Raw genomic sequence first — 21,741 nt, forward strand, 5'->3', positions numbered from 1 at the left:
AACATTTTAAATATATATTATATTAAACAGTACGGCGTAAAATAGATACATATAAATTATAAACAATTTTTATGTATGATAAAACGCAATTTGTGGGTATTCTTAATTTTCTTCAATGTAAGTAATGAATTTATAAATACATTGTTAGTCTGTTTGCACGTGCATATATCTAAGTATTCACGAAATGGCAGCAGGAGTTAGTAAAAACTACAATAAACATAATGTCTGCAGTGATCAAAGATTATCTTGAATTGATGTCAACCATATTTATTAATCAATTATGAATATCCTATATTATCGTATATCGATACGTCTATAAAGTTTTAGTACATAAAGGGTTAATGTCCTTTCCTACCGTAAAAAGGTCCCTCTTGAAAACAGCATTTATATTACTGTAAATTTGAATTTACGTTCAGAGGAGAAATGAAGTGGGGAACAGTATAGTTCACGTAAAACTAAGCCCCGTTATTTTTTTACGGCTGAAAAACAATTAATTTTACTTCTATGTCAATTAATGTTTATTTTCAGAGCATTTTATTGCAGATAAATAAGAACTTTAAATGAGATAACCATTTTATATGTAGATACCCTGTTTATTATATAATTGACTCATCATTATCAGCTGGGGTGGATTCACTTCTGTTCGAAGACCTCTCCGTATGGATATCCTCCTAACTACTCATCTCTAACCTATGTGATGGTCTGACTTAGTGAAGGATTCTACAATTTTCTGGATTTATTTAAGTCGAGTGCGGAATACAACCATCGCTAGAGAGACATAGCCAGAATAGTCAAAAGAAGTCACGGTTATCAACAGCAAGATACAAGAAATACCCTCTATGTGTATTATGTTCTTCGATATCTGAGTTTTAACACACTTTAGTTACATACTTTTCAATACAAATAGTATTGACACCCCGGAAGTCCGGGTAGGAAGGGGAGTCGAGGCCGCACTGCCCGATCCGACCTCCGTGCTCAATTCTCCGGTCGACCTGACGTTAATGACGCCCTTGATAGCGCGCCGACGGTCGATACGTGTGAGTCACACGACCAGCTTCCACCCTACAACTAGCTCAGTGATGTAAATTGTTCAGGGTGGTCAATCGAAGCTGGGTTTGGTAGGGGTAGAGCACGCTCAGTGTAAGGTTAGGTCTTGACAGTTGGGTCAAGATATAGGATTGACAGTTGACGATATTCAAAATGAAACACACGTTGTTCGTAGCACAAATCTTAGCAGAAAGTTTTATTTTGAACAGTTTAGGTTCACAAAAAAGGTTACTCACTAATACACACAGATACACAATATCAATACACGTGAGTAATTTTGCAACATCCCAAAATTGATAATGATGGGCGCCGTGGGCTGCGGCAATTAAAATTTAAGGATCAGCGGGACACGAAGTCCGTCACGTATCGGAGGCGTCAGCTTACTGCCTGCCAGATTGGTTATATCCCCCTTTTTTTGGTTTTATCGCTGTCCCTCTCGATCTACCCCTGAACGCTTATCCCTCTCTGTCGTTCTCGCCTGCGGCAGAATGCTTGGCCTTTACCCGGGTTTTACCATAAGGGTCGTCCAGGTCACCGTTTAGCTAGGTAGTCAAGATTTACAGCGATTTCGGGGGAATTGAGCTCAAAAGAAACAACATTAGGTATCGTAATACAAATACGATTTAAAAACTAAAATTATTTCCTTCGAGTCTCGATCATACCAATCTCGCATAACCAACTTTTATCTTCCTATCTAGCAATTTGTACATTTTTTCAGTTAATAAATAAAAGTACAGAGCATTCTACTTGATCGAGCGGCGATGGACGGAAATTTGGCTTGGTGGACTATAAGAAACATGAATGTGGCATCCATATCTTCGCTCGTACTTTACCCTAAAGGAGTCCTCCATACACGTAGAAATGTGGAGGTATCAGTATTGTGGGAAATTATTATGACTTTCAATGTATAAAAACAAATTGCTTTTCAAGTGACTTTGCATTGAAGGTTTATTTGAAGAGAACTTCTACTATGACATTTCAATACAATTTCTGATGCCATCCAATAAATTGATTACATACACGAGTCTGTGTACAAATATTGTTAAATATGCCTCCTTAAATTCATAAGATTGAACAGTGTATGATTAAATTCTACTTCAATTTAACATGTGTACCATCTCACATATTGCCGTATCAAAACTGATATTTGGATATAATATTTAGCTATAAAGTTAAGCCTAAAGTTTGCCTAAAAATACATACGTAAGTCATTATTGTTAAGGTGAATAATTACGAAAAGCACTGAGAAATTTGTACATAGTATGAGTACATAGATTATGTAAACAAAGCAACAGACATCAAACAAGGAGATGCAATCCCCCATTTTGTTTCCGAGGGGTACAAATAGAAGAAAAAATAATGAACGTGTTACAAATACATATGCATAAAAGGTCGATTCGAAAATCGTTTAATACGGAATTCATAATATGAGACTCCTTGTTTGATTCCAAATTCTTTGTCAAAACATCGTTTAGCATGGGCACATATAATAAACAAGAGGAATTTTTGCCAATTTATTGAATTGTGGGGTTTTCTGGAACCTTTTCTTTCTTCCGATGTCTACTGGGAGAGAATTTATTTGCAAAATTCAGTGGATTTTCTGTTTAGTTGTATGGAGCTATTCGATGCGAACCTAGAAGTTTGCCTCACAATTTTAGGTAAAAAAAGAGAAAATAAACTTGTTATAATATTAACTCGTCATATATATTATTATATGAGTAGGTATACACAAAAAAACTGCCAATAAAATAAATTTTTCTACCCTCAGTCAATAGTATTAAAACTTAATCAATTAGAACTATATGTCATTATTTTAACAGACAGTTTATATTAAGAAATTACTGTTTTATTACAATATTCATAATACAAAGCACCTAGCTTTATTATAATTTTAAAAAGATGTAGTAATATATAATAAGAATGCCTAAATAATTTTGAATACCTCAGCAATATAATAAATATAATATATATATATATATATAATATAAAACATATATATATATATATATATATATAATATGTATGTTTCTGAAGTTAGTTATAAGAATTATTAATTATGAATACTACCTTCTTAAATCATATGTAATTATTCATTGAATAAAAAAATATTTAAATAAAAATAATATAATACATAACATGCCAAATTCTAGCAAAATGTTTTCAAAGATTATTTTTTTTATTTGAGTATGTAGGTAAGACAATTATATTTTTATAACTTAAAAATTCTACAAAGCTTACTTACGTAAAACTTACAAAATCAACTAGTGTAAAGTTACAAAATATAATAATCTCTTCCCGGAAGTACTATAAATATGTATGTTTAGTGAAGAATATACTAAACACTTTTAATAATACATACTATCATAATATTATAGTTTAACAATATAAAAACACATCTATTTATAATATGAGTTTGTACATAAAATTTAAATGAAATTGCTTTTACAGCAAGTAATTTTCTTTTTCTTCCTGTATGTACCATGCTTGTTGCCAGATGCTGGCGATGATTTTGGTAATATTTTCCATATTTACGACTACTTTTAACAGTGATGGATATACATCGAACCCAATAGATATTTTTTTTTTGAGTTTGTGAGCCAGGACATTCTTCTTATGTTTGGGTCTCAATCTCAATAAATGGGAACCTTGATATAATGGATAATAAAAAGCAGCAATTGATACTTATCTTGACATATAATCATGGGGTTATAGTATACTAGCTTAATAATTAATCTATGTAACATCTTCGCTATTTTTTTTTTGGATTTTTTATTCTCGACATCATCTCGACGTTTTTAAATGCATTTTCTAGCTAATACAAAATAATATATTGAACGTAATACCCCGTTTATACGTGCATGGGTTTACTTCTGACAGTACGTGTTACCACGGCCACAACAACAATATGCACGTGTAAACATGTATTAAAGATTGCATGCATGAATCAAAAAAGTTCAGAAGCTTCTGAATTTTCACGTAACAACTGGTCCGTGCAATATCTGCACCTACGTAGTAGAACGACAGTAGCAAACCTGCCGTAAACAACCGAACTATACTAGGTAGAGACTTTTTTTTAGGTAAACTGATTTTCACGACCTGACAAACAGTAGGTACTAAATAATGATAAACATCACGTCTCGCTTACTCTTGAAAACTGAGATTGGCGAGACAGACAGCACCTTTACGTGTAAAAAGTTATTATCTCGATAGTTTAAAATACATACTATTGTTGTTTGTCACGAACACGATAAGTGTGCTCCTGAGAGGACACTCCCATAAGGAGTAGTACCATCCAATCGCTCGATCTGATCAAAATAGTCAATGTACCACCGGTTATAAAGTAATAGGCTTACGACCCTCGACAAAGCCAAGCCATATATGATGTATGAGAAAGTCCTACAGTTGCCCCAGCAGGTCCCACTGCTCCTCAGGGTGAACTGTAGATGAGATAAGTCGGTCACAAGGACCATGAGGAGTGATGGTAAGAATGTAAATAACGACGGAGTAATAATAAAGTAGTAATTAAAATCCATTTAATAAGATAACTACGCTCGTAGTACAAAGATTATGTGTACTAATTAAGATAGTAATAATAGGTATTTCATGTTAGTGATAGATATTTTGCCATGTTAAATAAATAGTTGATAGGTATATAAATATTGAAATAGCATAATACTGTATTGGACTTCGATTAAATGTAAACAATGTAATTAAGATGAATGGATCTTGTATTGTATAACTGCGATGATTAGGTATTGTCAGCGTGTGTAATTGTAAACCGACATTAGTATATAAATCTGTAGCCATAATTAGAGTATAATGTTAATATAATTAGACCCGCGAAATTAAGCTAGATAATAATCAATCAATATTTTAATTAATTTAATTAGACGAGAATCGATCTAGACCTGAGCTCCATACATAGCATCCACATAGCATCTAAAAACATTCACGAGGTACCGAATACCTTTGACTTCTAATTTTCATCACTTCCATATTCAATATCATGCGCGTAATCGACGCATCTCGCGCGCGAGTGCCCTGCGGTTTTTTCCGCGGGACAGGATTGCCCAATCCTGTCTCCACATATGACCGGCTCTTGGGGCTGCGTTCGCCAGTCGGTAACCGGACAGTTGTCTCCCTCGCACAACTGGATCAATTCCCTATCCCGACCGCGACTGCAGCCTCCTCGCTCATGTGTGGAGCCCCGTCCCTGTTACGCAATCTGTGACAGCCGCGAGACCTCCATACAAACACATTATTAATGATAGCTAGAGCTGCGCGTGTCCGATCAACGTACAATTTAAAATGACGTACGCGTCTACAAACCGCGGAGATTTCAATTATTCCTTAGTACGCGTAACCATAAGGGTTCGCGAGATATAGGGCTCAGAAACAGGTCAATTTTCGTTAATTTTACCGCCTTAATTATAAGCTAATTAGGTTTTTATATGTATGCATAGAGAATAAGGCCTAGTATTTTAATAATTTTAATTTTTATCATAAATGTACACGTAGCGCGTGGGCGGCCCACTTATAGGTCCGAACTTGTGGCTCCCGCCGCTCAACCAGGGCGAGACTTACGTCGCAGGGTGTATACTCATATGCTAGCTTGAACGGTGACAAACAGATTGACGTATCACACTCTTCGATGCGTTGAGTTTTCGCTTGGTTAATTAAAATCTAAAAGTACAATACAAGCTAAAAAACGCACTCATTGTATGAAGAGCTAAGTGAAAGCACGCGCTCGGCGGGGGGAATGGGACGATTTGACACCGCAAACTGGCCTCCGCCGATTGGCCTCCGGTTATTGGCCGCCGGTACAATCAGACACCGACCCAATTGGCCTCCGGGACGATCGGACGCCGGTACAATCGGGCGCCGACCCAATTGGACACCGGCCCAACTGGCCGCCGGGAGATTGGACGCCGCACGGCTGAATTAAATGCGCAAAAGAAAAGACCTACGTAACGACTTGGTAGAGAAAGTAGACACGACACTTTAATGTGCTTCTATCTACTTAGTGGTTGTACCTTATACATTTTTCGCTTATGATTGATAATAATTATTACTTATGCTTTATGCTGTTTATAAAAAGAGAAGAATTCTTTCCTCGTAAGAACTTGAAGATGTGCATAATTAAGTAAGTTATTTATTGTGTATTCTATTCATATTAAAAATAAATAATATTACATATATATACCGCCCACGGTGGCCGCGCGGCATAAGCGTTGGACTATCATGCCGTGGGTCCCAGGTTTGAATCCTGGGTCTGGCAAGTACACATATTGTTTTTCAATATGTGTGTGAGTCAGGGTATGGACCTAATAGGTTGAGCAAGTGGCTGACATCCATTTCTCGTAAAAAAAAATCTGTTAATACAAACCTCTACTCTGTGGAGGCCCATATGATCCTATTAGGATCGGACATGGTCGAAAAAAAAATAATGAATTGGTTAGTGAAAATATTATCTTTCGGCGTTTTCTCGATTTCATGTTATTATAATTGAACTTTATATTTATTCATCATCCGTAAATAAGTATTTTGAAGTTTATGAAATTACAAACAATATAAGTAGGTAAAATACTTGAAAAGTACCTACATATTACATTATATATTATATTATTGTTTGAAATGTGTTGGTCAATCGATCTTTAATAATTAGGTACAATTTATATTAATCAAGGCGTTTACGTAATAAATAAAATAAGTCTATAATAATTGACAAACTATACCGTATTCAGTACCTACATGTATTCTGTACCTACATTATTAAATATTATGTTGACAAAGCGAATTTGTATGTAGGTGCATATTATTATCAATAAACTATCGTTTGAAATAGGTGTTAGGTTTCTTCGGCTTAAAATTGCTTATTCTATTTTTATTACTAAACGTATTTTATAAAAAACGCGCTAACTCACATTAGAAAAATTTCAAGAAAAGTTGACTCAAAAAATTCAGCACGGTGCATAGGTAAATGAATATTTTTTCATAGTGCGGTATATTTTTTTACATTATTTTTAAAATAACTGGAGTAGAGTGTACTAGATATTAATTTAAGTCGAAATGTTCATATGTTAAAAATTTCACCTTTAATTTAAAATGTGTACACATATTTTTGTTGAAAGATAAATAGTATGGCTAACATCAATACATTATTATAAACATTATTATGGACGCTAAACCAAGAGATGTTACAGAGACTTGAAGCTTTCGAGATGTGGCTGTATAGATGCATCCTCAAAATTTCTTGAACTGACAGGGTGACAAATGTTGAAATTCTCAATCGAATGGGAAAGGACCAAGAAGTTCTACGTAGTATTAAAACCAGGAAACTACAGTACCTCGGCTACATTATGAGAGGACAAAAGTACAGTATTCCCCAACTTATTATTCAAGGAAAGATCAACGGTAAGCGTAGCAGAGGACGGCGCCGCATTTCGTGGCTTAAAAACCTCCGTGATTAGTACGAGTGCAGCTCCACTGAACTATTCCAGGTAGCAGACGACAAAACTAATATTGCCTTGATGGTGTCCGACCTCCGCTAGGAGATGGCACAATAAGAAGAAGAAGATAAATATTTATTTCTGAAGAAAATCTCACAAATGGAAAATTCACTGTTGGAATATGAATACGTATAATATAACAAAAACAGTAAAACAAAATAGTAATAAGTAGCAGTGTAAACTTAATAATTATATATCCTCTTTGACAACAAAAGTCAATACCACCACCTGTCACCTGACCAAGGCTACTAAGAACCATCCACACATTATATATATGGTGGATACAAAATGGTGACATGACTTGGGAAGATAATAAGAAAATAAATAATCTAGGGAAAAAAATTATATTGACTGGTGAAACATTTCACCAAGCATGGATTTATATTTTATGAGTTGTATTGTTTTGTGTAACTACGTCGAAATATATAATACCTATTATATTAATCACTAGGAAGCCGATGTTTGTAATAGGGAATTATTTTTAATTTATCTGTGGAAATACCTGGGTACGTGGGAAAGCCCCAGATATTTAAAAATAATCTGATCTAACTACCTCATTAGCTCGATCAGGGGTTAAAAAATTAATGGCCTTTGTCATGAGAATTATACAACATATTTTAATAGCGTTAAAAATATTTTTAATAGGACAAGAATTTCGAAAAATGTCTAACTCATCGGCTAACAGTCTAAGAGCCGGCTGTCCAGTGAATTCGTCCAAAAATATCAGCCAAATATAATATAAAACATTGGAGTGATCCTGAAATCGATAATTCAATACCTACTTTGATTTAAAATACAAAAGCCGATTGCCAATAAGTAACGCAATTTAGAAAGTGCTTCAGAGACAATTATAAAAGCATTAGCTCACTTCGATACAAGTAGATAGGACTCGTATAGCTTAGTGGCCAGAGCACGCATCTGGGCGCGAATCCTGTTGGATGTCGTATTTTTTTAGTTAGGTTAAATAATACTGGGTAATTATTGAGTTTGGAAGAAAATAAATCATTAAATCGACATTGACTGATTATATTGCAGCACGTTTTTATAAATTAAATAATTAGTATAACACAAATTATGACTTAATAAGTAGAATTGAACAGTAAACATATTATTAAATATATCGATGACCCAATCACATGAACCATTTTTAACTGCAACCGGTTTCGTCCACCCAGAGGCTAGTCTAGTCAGTACGATAAAAATTGCGTTTTATTAAATTAAATCAATAATAGGATTCATTTCCACCATGAATTTACAGTTAACATAATTAATAAAAGAAATATTATATTAAACAGAATTATACGACTGAACACAGTTTGAAAACCCTTTTTTTTGAGAAAAAAATAGGTTTAATAGTATTATTTCGATCAGGGTTGGCGAACCTTTTTACGTACGTGGGCCAAAATTTCCCTATTATAATTGTTCGACTGTCTGACATACCGAGATTCATGAGAAAAAAATGAAAAACAGTTTTTAAGAATGCTATTGAAAAAGTTTAAGATTATAATTGAGTTCTTGAGATTCTGTTTTCACTGTGTTTCTAGCCGAAGGCTAATCTTTTATTCGTTCAATAATTTTTTCCTTGTTTTCAAAATTTCAAGGAGATCGTGGAAGCATTTTAGCAACGTTTCTTTCATATTATTATATTCCCTATCACTAACTAAGCGGTTTTCCGTTTTTAGCGATTATATTTGAGGTAAAATAATAAGCAGCTGTTTATATTTGAATGACTGCCGATAAATTTCACGAAGTTGTCATCATTGTTGGATGAATATTTTTATTTTTAATCTGTCATTTTTGCCTGATTTTCGTTGATTGGTAAAAATAATATTAAAAACCGAAGAAAACATTGCTCTGTCGTCATCATTTTTTAATATTATATACTTACTTATAAGAACATTAATTTATTTGCAAAACTTTCTTGTATATTATTAAATTATTGTAGGTTTTTTTCTCTTTTCAAAATAAAACATTCGCGTGCCATGAAAAATCATCTCGCGTGACACTAGTGTCACAGGTTCGCCATCACTGATCTAGATTCATTCCGCTGTAGGGTTAATGCTTTTAACTTTTGCATTATCTACTTAGTATTAGTATTTTGAGATGTTTAAAAAATACCTAATGATTATTTACCTTTGTATACATAGACCATAATTTCGGAGTATATTTTCGGGGCAAATTTTCATAACAGCTAAATATGGTAAAATAAAAAAAATGTATAATCCTCGTCATAGACATATGATGCAAATCCTTACTGCTTATTTTAATGATAATCTAGTTTATATTCTAAATTTAATTAAACGTTAATTTTTTTTTTCTAACAGTGCTTTAATGAATTAAATTTACAGAAAAGATGATCGCATATATATTACAAGTTTTAGGTAGATAGGTGGGAAGGTACCTAATATTGTATTATTAGGTTCCTCCATTTATTCCTTTATTTTTATGGATAGTAATAAATATTTTGTGTAGTTTTCGTATGTTATTTTGTTATGAGGTTTTTTTAGATGAATATGTACGTATATTATGTTATTTAAATATCATAAGCAGGATTATAAAATACCCATACGATGTGTATTTATGAACTGCATTTTGTTTTTATATTATTAAAATGTATTGTCTAAAATAGGTTGTCATTGAAAATAAATGTATTATTATAATTGTCGTTTTATTTATCAATTTTGCTTAGCACTGCATAATATTGTGTTTTATTTTATTATTTAATATTGGTATTGTCTTTTCATCAAGGCTTCACTGTGAGTTAATACCGTTAAAGAAATTCATATGTAAGTATTATTATAAAAATATGACTTAGCAAATAGTGAATATTATTAATTACTATAAGGTTACTTTACATATTTATCCATCAACCTACTGAAATATTTACAGCAGATTATTTTTTTAAATTTTTAAAGATATTTTTATTTACCCTAAAACACACTTTAAAATGTATTGTTTTAATTTAAGAAAAGTCTGAAAGAATATTATTTTCATTCAAACTGGCTCAATTTAACTAATAAACTAGAAACAGACAACAAAATAAAAAACACACGACGAAATAAATAACAATAGCTTAAGTGTTTTATGGTTGTATTTTAAATCATATACATTTAATAAGCTTTAAAAAAATATGTACCATATACGAATACATATATTTTGGTTACTTACTGTTTTTATTTGGTGTTTTTCCTCGCTTTCTGTAAAGTTGAGTTTCGCATAACATATACTTAATTATCCCCTTTATAGGGACACCTACAGATTCGTAAATATAAATAAAAATACGTAAATTTAATTGTGCACATCTTTAAAATTTTTCCATTATTTTTATAAACATCATATATATACTATACTTAAATAAAAATGACTAAAACTTCCAATAAAGTTACAAATTCGCTTTGTCAACATAATATCTAATATAATATGTATATACCTTTCAAGTAGTTTACCTACTTATATTGTTTGTAATTTCATAATCTTCAAAATACTTATTTACGGGTTATATACACATATAAAGTTCAATTATAATGACATGAAATCGAGAAAACGCCGAAAGACAATATTTTAACTAACCAATTCATTATTAATATTTGTTGTTTTTAATATGAATAGGTAGGTATACACAAAAATTACTTAATTATGCACATCTTCAATTTCTGGCGAGAAAAGAATTCTTTTCTTTTATAAACAGCATAAAGCATGAATAATAATTATTATCTATCATAATAAAAATATATTAAGCGCAAAATGTATTAGGTACAACCACTAAGTAGATAGAAGCATTTATTAAAGTGTCGTGTCTACTTTCTCTACGAAGTCGTTACGTAGGTCTTTTCCTTTGCGCATTTTATTCAGCAGTGCGGCGTCCAATCTCCCGGCGGCCAGTTGGGCCGGTGTCAAATTAGGCCGGCGCCCGATTGTACCGGCGTCCGATCGTCCCGGAGGCCAATTGGGTCGGTGTCCGATTGTACCGGCGGCCAATAACCGGAGGCCAATCGGCGGAGGCCAGTTCGCGGTGCCAAATCGTCCTAGACCCCTCGGCGGGATACCGCGACGACGAATTTGTACCAGCAGCCCGCGCCCACCGAATACAGTTGATTTCAGCTCTCTCGTGACTTGCGGTTTCGCGGGGCAATCGATTAAGTCCAAATCTCATAATGAAAATGATATGTGGATTTTTGACCCGTGGAACGCTCGTCCTAGGGGATGAAATCTCCCGATTCAAATAAAAACCCAGGATTTCTGAATCCTGTATCCAGTTTTTCACTGCTCCCGGGACCGAGTCTACGCAGGACGTCGGTCTGGCATTTTTATACAAATTCATATATTTGTGCAAGTCGCACAGGAGTTTGGGACCGCCCAACTCCCCCTTTCCTCCTGCGGGTAAAATACCTAAAGTTGGACTCTGTCGTTTCGGCGCGAGAAATCATTTATAAATACCTAACCCCGACTTATTTTCGAACATAAATACCTATCTGGTACTTTAGTATTTTCGAACGAGAAGTATAGTTTCGTACAGTGGTTCCTCAACGGAGGCCCTAAATCTTTTCGACTTTTAACTGCTGCTCATCGGGTCGCATGAACCTGACTGTCAATCTAAGTTTAATATATGAAACTTTTCTCCAAATTAATATTTCTTTGCTACGAGTGTTAATGTACTTTATCATTTGGCGGATGACCGTATACTGTGCTTCGAACATTTATGTGAATAATATTAACTTTTTGAACACTAATAATTATAATATGATGAACCATTGTGAACTTTTGTGAACTTGAACAATATATGGAACATCTACCGACTATGAGTTTTATTCTGATGACCATCCATCTGCAGATCTTGGCCTGTGACTCCTCAAGGCATTGACAACCTCTGCTTCCAAACCCTTGGAACTAGCCGTGGCAGTAGAGGGCCCCGTCACTTACTCACTACTCACGACCGAATGCCTACTGATATTCTTTTGTAAATCTTATTAATTAATATAATCCTAAGTTAAAACAATCTGTGTGACGCTTTTTGGAGTGGACTGTAATTTGAAAGAGATGGTGGTTTACGTATCTAGGGGGGCGGTGGGTGATACAAGATGCCAGACAATGACTTTTATGTTGAAAGGGCTGGCGCGCGCTGGGGCCGGTTCGGTGTCGGTGTTCACGAAATGGCGCACTGGTAAACGGACGATACACTTTGATGGATGATATATGAGGTTGATGAATGATGATAATAGGTTGTATGAATGATTCAATTAAATTAAATTTCATTTTAGTTTTTTTAAAACATATTGTGGACATTACAAATTATAAGTTTAAGACGTTCACAATATGACATTTAGAAACAAAGATAGGTATATAAATAATATATAACAGTATTACATAAAAAAAGAGATAGATCAGTATATAAATTAGATAGGTACAAGGAAGTACACCGGATGAGTTAAGCTGACCCTATTTTAAGAATTTATAAAACAGCGTCCACCTAAATTCATTCTCACGTAGGTGGAATATATTAACACCCGACGCAATTTCATTGAACATAGTTATCGCCCTCCCAATTGGCATTATCAGTGGCAGGTTGATTCTGCACCTTGGGAGAATAAACAACTGATGGTCTCTATTTCTAAGATAGTTATCAGTTATGATTGACACGACGTTCACTCAAACCGTAACATACTAAATGCAACGAAGGTCGAACAGATATGTTTTGAGTTACTCATGCAACATGCACCCGTTCGTTGTCTTGAGCTAACTCATGCCCGACGGCTTTCTAGAAGTAACTCAACTTAACTTTCATTACGGTCAATCATCACCCGTGACTGATGATCTTGTGACAGTAATAAATAAGGATTTAAGGGAGATGGGAAGAAAGGAATGAGGCCCACTACAATCGGCCCAACCAGTATATTTAATATTATTAACTGTCATAAAAGTCAAATTTCAGATGAGCAAAGTATTTTTTTACAACATTGTTGTTATAAAATTTTATGTATCACTTTTAGAGTATTATGATTGAAATTTTTACATCACTCAAGCATCATAAATAAACTGTAAAGATTTGATTGCTTCCGACTGGCAGATAAAGAGAATTTAAAAAATTCAATGCAAGAAGCGCACTTTACTACAGAAATTATTATATCTACATACGGAATAATATTGCCGGGGCACGTTCGACTTTGTCATTATTTTTTTTTATCTCCTCGTCGTATTTTTGGCAACAAAAAAGGTTTGCTAATATAATACACATATATTTTTTACACAAGTAAAACAAGGAGATATGGGTCATAAACTGTCTGTGTGCTGTAATAGGAAATAGACGTGACTTGTTTAATTTAACAAGAAGTTGAATATACTTGAAATTTTAGCCATAACATGGAGGTCTTGGGTATGTTAACCCATTCGGTACCTACAAGAATGTATTGTACCAACTACATAAATTATCGTACACGCTCTTAAAAACCAAAAAAAGAAGATTACATAAAAAACACAGTGATTATAAAATTAACAGTAAATTTATGCTTATTAGTAATCCTTGGCGTACTACTTATAACCTTATTTTTTTTTATCTTGAAATGAATTAACAATCATTTAGATAAAAAAAAAATAATTTAACATTAATTTTAACATATCAGTAACAATATTCGTCCTTCCATCTTTTCATTTCTAGACATACAAACATATTATAAAACCGATTAAGGTAACTATTGTCCGGTAACTTGACTTGTCAGAACTATGACTCATCACAGTGATCGAATGGAATTGTTTTGTACTCTTGCCTCTTTTAAATTAAGTTGCGTCAAAATTGATCACGCACTGTAACTAGACGACTGTATTTTCACTTATATCGCATTTCTTCTCTTCACATATACGCAAAAAGCTCACGTAGCATAATAAAATGCAGAAACTGCACTGCATCAGCCACGTGTATAAAATGCCAGAGGATATACCAGCAATGGGGGGCTATGTACGCAACCCCCGATGATAAGAGAAGACCTGGACGGACTGTGCCACAGGGGATTTACCTACTCGACCAAAGCAACAGGAAAGTGTCAGCGCTGGATCGTCCAGGATGAATGAAGTTTTTGAAGGAAGCCAAGACCCATCAAGGGTTATAGTGCCATACTAATAATGACCAGCGCTTGAAATATAATATTGTATTAACCGGAGCGTTCTATAATTTTCCGAAATTATTTTTTATATATATTATAACAATTATTTGTTTTATTGTAATATTATGTTTTTACATCAAGAAATATTATTGATAGTGAAAGAAATAGTTTGTACTAGAATTATTGGACTATATTATTATATTTCTTCCAGGGGCGGAGGGGTTTTAATATGCTTGCGGGCCCACTTGGTAGCGGTATCTATGCACCTTTAATAACCAATGATGGTACCTTTACTGTGCACGCTAGTAGCACTCCGGCATAATTTTGTCGGTTGAACTTTTCCCTGGAGCTTTTTTTTCGGTGCGGTCATAAACTGTTTTCCAGCAGGTAAAAGCTTTCAACGACAGTTAAATAATTGGATTTTATTCATAAGTAGAATACTTATAGGTATATCCACTCTATTTATGAAAGTAATGTAGTTAATAAAATATAATCTATATACGTACACTACATAATAATATATTGAAAATAATGAAATAAAATTTAAAATATTCTATTACTAAAATTACTAAAGAAATTATATAAAGTAATACATTTAGATTGGAGTTGAAATGCTTTACTTTATTGTATTTATACTATTCAGTGGGCCCTGTAAATTAATTAATTAAAATGAATTCAATTCAAATATTACATACTTATCTTGAGTCAATTTTTTTGTAAGATATTAATCGTTTTTTAATATTATTTCAAGACATAGCGAACTTAATTTTATTATTTCGAAAATTTTGCGCGGCAAGTGTTTGTTATTTTTTAATACATACCATATTTTCCATCACGAAATAACAGTGAAAAATATAAATTAACATATTAATTCATAAGATAAGATTGTTAGCTTGTATCTGAATTCGGGAAAAGTGGGTGCAAATCCCGCGACTGACAAATTCACAAATTGTTTTTCAATGTGTTTTTGGATAGAAACTTTCTCGTAAAAACTGTTATAAAAGCTCTTAGAAAAGCATCCAAGATTATCAACGAATTATGCATATAGCCATAAAAAGGAAATTATATACTTATATTATAACTCCTCCTTTAGCAAAATAAATATAATATGAAATGAGAAAATGACGATATCCTGTGCAGTAAATTTGTCCTTAAATCAATATGGAGTTTATCATCATTATGTATTTTTCGATTTATAAATGCAGTAAAATACGACGATAAAAATACTGAAAACTTTATATTTCAACATTATCTATTGTAATATTATGCTAAGTTTGAATTCAATCCATTGCTCAGTTTGAAGATATCGTCCATTAAAATAAATAAGTTTGTCGCAATAAGAAAAGCAAATCGCAATTGGGCTTCGTACTTGTAATAAATTTCATACAGACCGCGACTGATTTATGGGATGAAAACTTTAGTCTTGCCAGAGAAAACTGTCAAAAATCTTATTGAATTAAGTACCACAAATTCAAAATTTTGAAATGAGTCCAACTGATGAAATAATGTTTCTTGCAATTATTTAGAGTCAGAAAATAAACCATGAGTGACAGTATTATGTGATATCATACGTTTAGAGTTTAGACCATTATAATATTTTTTTTTATATTCAAATCAATGCAAAATGTATAACTACTTAACTTTACTGCTTTACCATCAGTTAGTGTGTGTAGCAATCATACCACTCAGCATTACATGGGTGACCCACTTTAATAATATGTATGTTTTGTTGTCAAAAAACAATAAATCGAAAATAATCGTCAACATCTTCTCAATCAGAACTAGTTCAGTATGGACTATTATGATTTTTTAATTGCGTGCGCATGCATGGCATCTTACTAAGCTTCAAAAGTCTCGGCTTTTGAGCTTTGAGAATCGATGTCTCCGCCGAATCTTCGGGGTACATTGGTACGACCGCGTTACTAACACCCAAGTTCGTGAGCAGACACAGTAGCCTTCAGTGATTGAGGTAATCACGAAGAGACGTGTTGTGTGGCTGTGACTTGTGTTCCGGATGCCGCCAAAGAGTGCGACACTTCGTACCCCTGTAGCACAGCCTCAAAGATTCAGTCATCGTGAACGGCCCTCCCTCACCCTGCAGCGGTGCTACAAAAAGGATCTACGCGCTGCAGGCCTGGAATGGTGGGAGGCGCAAGATTTGGCCATGGATCGACGGAAGTAGCGCGAACCCCAATGCTGGGTCATGATAGGGTGAAAGAAGAAGAAGAAGAAGAATTGCGACAATGTCTCTTGTAATAATATATGGACTGCATTAGTATAAATAAAAAGGACAATCCACAAATCCTCACTATCGTCACGAGTCCGCCACTCGACGCACCACTCTCACATTGAATCCGATTACTCAACATAGTCAACCGTCATTCCACTCGAGTCCAGTTTCTCAGTTAATTAATAAAATCAATCTCTCGATCACATCGATATCACCAGTACATCCATACCCACAATTATTACCTCACGTTGTCATCTTTATTATTGTATTTATTTATTCGTGTAACGATAAATAAACATTCCCCTCAACAACTACGTTATCTTCTCCACCTCATTTTCCCCAAATATGCATTCACTGCTGGCTACAAATTTTCCTTTGCTCCTTTCACTCTTCTTGGTGGTCACATAGTTTTTCGATGCCATGTAATTCCGCTGAACTTATTTGTCGATCCGGTGGGCTACAAGGTAACTTTGTGAGTGTTAAGTGCTTCACATGCACTACTCCATGACAGAAGTTGTGAATTAAATATCCACATAAGCAACATGTCTAGTTTTTGCCAGTATTTCTACCGAACATGAGGAATTCGTCGATCAAAGTCGAGATTAAAGGAACGAATTAATTAGTGTCATTTTTATTCATCAAAATGATTCATTTTTTATTATTTAAATATTGTACGGAATATAATATTCATATGAGATTAAGAGTAAAAGTCTCACCATTATATTATATTAAAAATAATGGAATAAGACGCATTTCCTATTGTAAACTTTTACGTGCCGTGGGAAATAAGCTTGAAAATTTTGTATAAAAAAAACTGTATACATATTATATAATTAACACTGTTAAGCCAAGCGGCTAATACGTCGGCTTATAATGTCATGGATTTCATGTTCCAATTCTGGCTCTGGCAAATACAAATATTGTTTTACAATGCATATTATTTGTAGTCAGAGAATGGACCTAATAGGTTAAGTAAGTGGTTAACATCAGTTTTTTGTAAAAACAATAATCTGTTAATACAAATTTCCATTTTAAGGAGGCCAATATGATCTTCTTAGGTTTGGACATTATAAAAAAAAATAAGAAAAGACAGAGCATCATAATGACATGACATATTTTTAATACAAATTCCACATATTGTTAAGACCCCAAATTTACCATTCCTATACGCCATTTGCACCATTTTATTTGGACATTTTGTACAGAATATTTTTCATATCAATCATATTCCAAAATCAGTGTTTATTCGTCATATGAAATCACCCGATAATAGTTACATAATATGTATTACGTGTTGCTGTTATTGACATGCTCGTAATATGCAAAATACGGATTGGCATGTGGAAGCAGCTAAAACCTTCTTCAATAGGAATCAAGCAAGGCTGTATGTGCTCTCTTTCTTTTACATACTATACTGTCTCGCTAGAATTTATAAAAGAACTAAAATAATGGTGTGGGTCTTCATCTGAATGTAGCGAATATCAAATCTATGTAGAGTTCTGCATGCATTGAATCCGACACATCTCTATGGGCTACCAGTCTGTATGTCGAACTATTCACCAAATTTCCGTCGTTTTAATAAACTTGGAGACCACATGGGCATGGCGAGGTGTTCATTCAGCCATTTTGGAGTCACGTAGACCTCAAAGAAGGTGCGGAACGTGACGATAGACCGAGTAAATCGGCGTCAAATGCTTGTTCTGTGCCGATGATGCAGAATGATAGATTGAAGTATGCAGTATGATAGATACTAAATCTTTAAATGAATAAAGCTAGCAACATAATTAGTACATTATGTATACTAAATAATATTTATGCATCTTTTTATTACAAAACTCGTTATCAGAATAACTTTTCAGTAAACTAACTTCAAAAAATGAACCAAAGATAATATGTGTACATTTAAATTGCCTGTAACATCATTTTTCATGCACGTGTGAGTGAATTCTCTCAACTATAATAATAAGAACGTTCAAGATCTACGAAGCCTTTTTAAATTCCTCAATCGAAGACCATGTTATTTAAATATTATGTAATGCAAATTTGTTTTTTTTTCAGGAACTAATTCCGTATTTTAAATAAATCAATTTATTATTTATTCATCTATTAGGGTATTCTCAAATTGATAACTGTTATGGAAAACATAATAACTGGCAAAATTGATATTATTAAATAACAAAATATGATTTTTTAAAATTTAATAATAGCCAGATATATTTATATACTTATTAACGGCGCGTGTCTCTTTAGAAAGAAAAAAAGATCTTTCTGAATCTTCTTTTCAAAGCAATCCAATGTGACGGCCGTTATCACATAAATTGTTCAAGCTTTATTTTATACAGTCTTATATTAATATTTCAGTATATTGAACATACATAATTTGAAAACACTTCATGCATATACACACTAGAAAAAAATATTTTGTAGAAAAATATACGACACCCGACGGGACTTGCACCCTGTATTTGATGGATTCGCGCCAGTATGCTTTTCCAATTAAGTTACGGGCATCTTACTAGATTACGACGATTTAAACTAGTAGTTTTTACATGAAAATGCTAAATTAGTTGTAAAAAAATAGTTTATTCTGTATATATTCGTCATTTGAGTCATGAATAGTACGTTATCAATTTAATACTGTCAAGTATTGCAATATTTCAACGAGCTCCTAAAGGTCAAAATTGAGTTTTTATTGTATTTTCAAACCATGATCCTAGATACTCCTTAAGCGTTGTAGATAATCTATTTATATAATTTTGAAGCCTTATTATCCTTTATAGTTATTTTAAACATTTGATGACTGCATAAAGTATTTTTGTTACATAAAATAGTATTCTTTTAAACCTCTCGCTCTAATGTTTTAGAATATAGTCATATTTTGGTACATAACTGTGCAGTGGTGTTAAGATTTTTTACATTTATTAATTTTTAAACGCATTTATAAAACCATTAGTATAATTTATTACGAGATAATTTTTGTAAAATATTCACGATAAAAAATTATATTGATAATCTCTGTGATCCCAAATTAGACAAGAATTAGGCATTTTATTATTCAAAAAATCGGCAAGATTTACACATTTGAAGATAATTCTAAAGATATTTATTATAAGCTATGTTTTTGACCATTCAAGTGTGATAAACATCTTATGAATAATGATTGCTTTATAATAATTATTGACCTATGAATAAGGTAGTGTTTTTTTGAAATACGCAATTTCTTTTGGCATTCCCCAGTAGTTAAACTACAACATACAGCCGTAGCCATAAATTGACAAACTATAATTAAAGTAGGGAGTAAAATTATGTTAACGCGCGTGTTTGAACATGTACCTAACCGATTTATTTTTTTATTTTTTTTAAACGGTACATGTTCAAACACGCGCGTTAATATTATTTTACTCCCTACTTTAATTATAGTTTGTCAATTTATGGCTACGGCCGTATGTTGTAGCTTAACTACTGGGGAATGACAAAAGAAATGTCGTATTTCAAAAAAACACTACCTTATTCTTAGGTCAATAATTATTATAAAGCAATCAATATTCATAAGATGTTTATCACACTTGAATGGTCAAAGACATAATTTATAATAAATATCTTTAGAATTATCTTCAAATGTGTTAATCTTGCCGATTTTTTGAATAATAAAATGCCTAATTCTTGTCAAATTTGGGATCACAGAGATTATCAATATAATTTTTTATCGTGAATATTTTACAAAATTTTTCTCCTAATAAATTATACTAATGGTTTTATAAATGCGTTTAAAAATTAATAAATGTAAAAAATCTTAACACCACTGCACAGTTATGTACCGAAATATGACTATATTCTAAAACATTAGAGCTAGAGGTTTAAAAGAATACTATTTTATGTAACAAAAATACTTTATGCAGTCATCAAATGTTTAAAATAACTATAAAGGATAATAAGGCTTCAAAATTATATAAATAGATTATCCACAACGTTTAAGGAGTGTCCAGGATCATGGTTTGAAAATACGATAAAAACTCAATTTTGACCTACGACGAGCACGTGGGCCGTTAAGTATAACCATTGTTTCGTTCGCATGAGATCAAAATACTGATTTGCTCAGTATACTCTTGACTATAATTAAATACAAATTAATAAATTGATAGGTAGTTACTAGAAGTGAGTTAGAAAATACTGTCACAAGTTTGCGTACTCAAGTCTCAGCATGTTCTACCCATACTCAGTACGTGTGGACCAATAAACTTGTTCCAAGAAACTTGTTCGAAGTTCGAATGCATGCGATGAAATTATCACCGCGACTCGCTAATTGGTACTGTTAGTAGACTTCCAATACTATTGACAGTAAATGCGCGCGAGCGAGATAGCATAATGCACGTATGTCTAGCCGTGATATACTCAACTGTCATTGCTCTCCCCTTTTCCCCAGTTGTAAAGTTGGTATAGTGAAGGACAGAAATGGTGACATGTTCGTTTTATAGTAATACTATGGAGTTAGTTTTAGTTCCAGTCGAGTATAAAACTTATATCGAGTTGACGTCAGTCTCAAGTCCCGGAATGGGTACTAGTACTAGAGTTCTAGTAAGTATTTACGCGTTTATGTGGTTTTGTCACGTCAAGTTTCTCGATTTTTAGTGTTATAATTGTAACTTATAAATTGAATTCAAATTTTATACGTAATTGTGTAAATGGATAAAATTTATTATATAAACAATTTGTGTAAAAATGGCTTCTAAAAAGTCAAGTACGCCAAACGCTCTATAAACTATTCCAATGACTAGTAATATTTTGGAACAAGTTTCGACAATAAGTATTTTTACATACTGGTAGTAAGTATACTTAGTCTTAAAAATCGACCAGTTTTCCC

The sequence above is a fragment of the Rhyacophila brunnea genome, unplaced genomic scaffold (assembly GCF_057557595.1).
Source record: "Rhyacophila brunnea isolate RB1 unplaced genomic scaffold, BYU_Rbru_1.0 scaffold_6, whole genome shotgun sequence".
NCBI classification, from domain to species: Eukaryota; Metazoa; Arthropoda; class Insecta; order Trichoptera; family Rhyacophilidae; genus Rhyacophila; species Rhyacophila brunnea.